Here is a 5078-nt window from a genome sequence, read left to right as displayed (position 1 = left end):
GTGTCCCAATCCTATACTTCTCTATTTGACATAATTTATGTCAATCCTATGAAGTAAAGAATGGATGTTCATCAGAAAGTGTTTAATCTAACAAAATTGGAAGTGATACTGTATGCATAGACAATATATCGTCACGTTGTTTCATGTGTATGATAAGTCAATGGAACTAGCATTTTACTCACTGTTTCGAACAGAAGTACGTGTTTGTCGGTGTATCATTACTATAACAAGGGTGACATTTTTGCCCAAATACTTGATAAGTATTAAAAGTAATTCAAAAATCAATTTCCGAAAAGTGCAGAGCACAAGAAGATAATCTATAAAAGACATAAGTAGGGTCTTAAGATGCATCATTCTGTATAGAGGATTTTATTTCATTTTTGCTCAAATCAATGACTTGTTATCAGTGTCGTTAAGATTATAACCTTAAGATGTCTTATTTTCTGTATTGTCCCCAATAATCAATCATTTATTTCTCCGCATGTCATCACTTTCACTTGGAGACTTCGTCCATGCTGCTACAGCTCGTCACGCTTACCTGTCTTACATTAACATCGGGCCCTCTTCCTTTCTTATATTTTGATGTATTTACAGTCTCTATCGCATTTCTATCAAATCTTGTGGATTGAATATATATATTTGTTCCTTATACATAGCTATTTCATCATGTTGAGAGGTGTTTATTCTTGCACTATATTGCTTCCAACCGTGGCCTGTACTTCTGCCATCTGTCAGTGCTGTATATATCCATCCAATCTCCTGTATATTGATTTCCGGCAACTGTCTCATTTCATTAGTGTTCAACCAAAGCAACACGACCTGTCATCGGTATACAATCCAGACAACACGACCCATCGTCAGTATGCAGTCTAGGAACATACAACACGACCTGTCGTCAGTGTACAACCCAGGCAATATGACCCTTCGACATTGTACTGCCCAGGCGACACGATCCGTCGTCATTGTACAAAAGCGTCAAGACCCGTAGTCATTGTACAACCCAGGCGACACGATCCATCGTCAGTGTGCGACGTCGGCGACTCAATCCATCGGCAGTGTACAACTCAGGCGACACGACCCGTCGCGAGTGTGCAACCAAGGCAATACGTCCCAACGTCAGAGAACAACTGAGGAAACATGATCCATCATCAATGTATAACCAAAGTAACTCGACCCATCGTCAGTGTACAAGTCGAGCAGCACAAGCGGTTGTCAGTGAACAACCATGGGATCCACCCATCCTCAATATCCGCCCCAGCATCAGGATTCATTGTTTGTGCGATCCAGCAGCATGACCCATCCTAAGAGTGCATTCGGCAACACGACCCATCCTTAGCGTACGAGCAATACCACGACCTATCCTCAGCGTTCAATACATACTTGCTCCAGGGAAGACAGGACTGTCAAATGATCAGACTAATCAAGAAGACTCAAAAGGTAAGGGAGATTGTCAACAGACGAAGAGGACTGCTAACAGTCTTCTAAGACTTTCTGATCAGTATACGGTCCGTCAGCATACCAGGATGAATATCATATGACCAAGATAATAGATAGCAGATCAGGAATCAGAAGACCAGCAGGACTGTCAACGGACTATGGAGACTAAACAGTCCAGTATGACTGCTAACAGGGTATATTTTACTTTATCGTTGTTATTCATCTAACTGTAGGGTATGAGTGACTGTTTTAGAATAGTTGTGTACTGTATAGAAAACATAAGACTTACGCATTAAGGATGATATCCACTTACAATATGGAGGTAAACCTCGTACAGCTCTCTCTTCTCTCTTATTAGCAGCTTGCCATCCTCATCCCACCACTCACTAACCTTTCTGCTATACCTATATCCCACCTGCATGCCACACTTTTCCCGCACGTGTAAAAGTTTCCCTTAATACCTCCTATTCATCACCGACTCTCTTGGTAACATAGCTTTTCTTTTCGTAATGCCTCGACAAACATTCACCCTTGCCTTCCCAGAAAATGATCAGCACATATACTTCAAAAATGATCAAAAATTGTATCTTTAGCATGCCTATCACTTGTTACGTAATTCAATAATGAACACTCACCAATAACTGGGAAAGCTGATAAGTCCTGTTGCTTAGGAATCAATTTTGTCAAGTAAGTATTTAGCCTTACCAGATTTGACAGCAGCATTTTACATAAATACGAATCGATCTTCTGCCTAATAGAAGCAACTGTTTAGAAAAGAATTTTCGGCTTTTAAGCAGATCTTCCTATTTCTTTTAGAGGCAAACCTGGCTATTTGTGTAGTATGGTATTTCGGTGATACCAAGTATGTTTATTCTGTTAAGTGGGACTGCAGAGCCATCAAAGGAGATAGGAAAGTTGTGAGGTGTTAGAAACCCTATAGAAATTGAGTATATAGGGTTAAGTATGACTGGAAGAGACAGAGCTCGAGCAAAAGAAGATGGAGCGGATTTGAAGGAAGTGGAGGAATGAAATGTTGAGTCCTTATTGTATATATGCACTTTGTTATCTGTTGATGAAAGAGAATCGTTAATAGAAAGGAGGAAGTGCTTAGGAAACAAGACAGAACTCTGAGCGACGCTGCTGTTGATAGGGAAAGAAGGAGAGGTTAATCCATCAACAGTTAACAGGTTTAAACTGGGCAAATGGGAAGCTTGATATAGGAGAATAGAATAATAGAAGCAAGCCAAAAGATGAGAGCTTGGAAATCAGACCCCAATGTCATATTCTGTCAAAATCTTTTGATGTAACAAGTGCTACGGTACAGGATTTCACAAAATCTTTCAGAGAGGATGACCAATCACTGAAATGAAAGGGCATCGCCGTTGGATCTCGCCTTGTGAAAACCATATAGACGATAAGAGGGAAAATGTTCTTGAGGCTACGAAAGATGGGATTCACACACCTTGGAGATTCAGGAAGTCAGAACAATAGGATGATAATTGGAAGGGTAAGAAGGGCCAACCCTCTTTGGGGTAAGCTGTATTACTGCATGCTTCCAAGATGAAGGAAATCATCAGAACACGAGTTGGGTTGGTACTGATTCATACGTTTTTCCTATATGCATTTAGCGAGAAAAATGCTTTCTAGATTACGAAAGGAGATTATAGGGAGGGATATAGGATTGCTAAGAGGTGTGATAGGTTGGAGTCAGAGAATAAAAGAGAGCAGAAAAGAGTTCCTTTATGAATAGGAAAGGTGGGACTACTGTTGTTCGAGATACTTCCGGTTGAATCACAGACTGGAGGAAGAAATGGTCTTAGAGAAAGTGAGAATATGTGGAGCCTGCTTGTGGTTAGAGATCAGTGGTTTCTGTGCATTACGCACGACAGTTAGAATGTTAATGTGAGCGGATGCGGCCTTTCTTCGTGTGTTCTTCGGGTAGATGCAAGATGTGATTATACGAAAATGCACTTGGGACGTACCGTGGTTATGAGCAAATACTAGGATCACGCGCATCGCTATATATATATATATATATATATATATATATATATATATATATATATATATATATATATATATATATGAAGGACCGACGCAAGTTATACGATTCCATCATTGGAAGATTGATTATACTGCAAAAGCAATTGCAAGTGTAATATACATTTTCGCCCTATACCATGTCTTTCTGAGCTATATTTCTCATGGCTGTATCCAATAACTATCCAATATCCCCCCCCCCCCCCAAAAAAAAAGTAATCTATTGCGGCTGTTAAGAGATGTTAGGAGAGGTTTTCATAGATTCTGGTGATTTCTTGACATATTTTCCTTTCATTATCTAGTTTTTCCTTAGGACGTAGAACATAATTACCAATCGTCATGCACAGGTCTTTGTTTTATACCCCTTACACTACAGTGCCCCAGCAAAACAGTTACCGTAATTACAGCATTTATTCCACGGTTAGAGTAGTGGCGGTGCTGAAGTAAAACATTACATTCAACAGTCTGGGGGACTGTCGACAGACCAGACGTGCCAGAGTACCAAGGAGGCCATCAACAATCAGATAGATTTTCTGTAAAAAAAAAAAAAAAGGAAGAGACTCAGCCGACTAGAAAGACTTTCAGGAAGTCGTGAGAACTGCCAGCAAGCCATCATGCTATCCTGCCAGCCACGAGGTTTGTCAGGAAACCAGATGGCCTGTTAAAAAGCCACAAGGCGTTTCAGAAAGTCATTAGACATTTATTTATTAAGCTACGCGGACTGTCATCAAACCAGGAGAGCTGTCAACAAGCCACAAGGACGGTCATTAAACCACTAGGACTGTCAAAGGAACATGGCTGTAAGTGAGCCATGAGAACTTCCAGGAGAGTACAAAAGGCACATCACTACCGCTTGACACAACTCAGTTGGCCAACTGTTTCCATACTTTGGCTTGCCACACGACACGGTGTCTGATGGGTCACTCACCGCGGCCTGACACTGTGACAGGTGTGCCACACGTGAGTGCCAGCTGCTCACCAGTAATCAGTGTTTTCACAGCGGCCTTTACGGGTGTGATCCCTGGGTATTACCTGGCTGATACACCGTCACCAGAGGAGCCAGGCATTAACGTCCAGCTTACTGAAACATTAGTGGCAGGTCGGTGGGTAGCATGAGGGTAGGGTGGTGCTGGTAATGAGTGATGGGAGGGTAAGGTTGGGGTTAGGATGATGGGAAGCTAAGATTGGGGTGATGGGAGGTTAAGGTTGGGGTGATGGGAGTTAAGGTTGGGGTGATGGGAGGTTAGAGTGAAAGGTGGACTCCGGAATGACTGAGATAGGAAGGTTTTGGGCTACACTGAAGGTATGTTGGTGTGGGATGATGTGTGGTTAAGGTGAGGGATAGTCCAAGGTTAAGAAATACACCAGACACCTACTCGGTCAGGAAATCAGGCAATAAAAAATTTACAAGGAAAGCAGCTGTCGAATAAGAGTACAACGGGAGTGGGATCATACCAGCGTCAGTACCCGAACACCTGTAAACACACACACACACCAGTGTTCGGGACAAATCACCTGCAGTTTACTCATGGCGTTGTTTGATGGGTCTTGAAGCCTTAGCACCGTATATTGTTATCAGTGGGCGACTGGTGGTGGACCTA

General features: G+C 41.9%; 1 long non-coding RNA gene across 1 annotated transcript in view; it reads left to right on the top strand.

Moving 5' to 3' along the window:
- Positions 1 to 5078, top strand: part of LOC139760513 (uncharacterized) — a 98729-nt gene that overhangs the window by 40588 nt on the left and 53063 nt on the right. The window lies entirely within an intron of this gene.

The sequence above is a fragment of the Panulirus ornatus genome, chromosome 37, assembly GCF_036320965.1.
Source record: "Panulirus ornatus isolate Po-2019 chromosome 37, ASM3632096v1, whole genome shotgun sequence".
In the NCBI taxonomy this organism is placed as follows: Eukaryota; Metazoa; Arthropoda; class Malacostraca; order Decapoda; family Palinuridae; genus Panulirus; species Panulirus ornatus.
The sequence above is the reverse complement of the archived record's forward strand: the minus strand, read 5'-3'. Positions and strand labels throughout refer to the sequence as shown.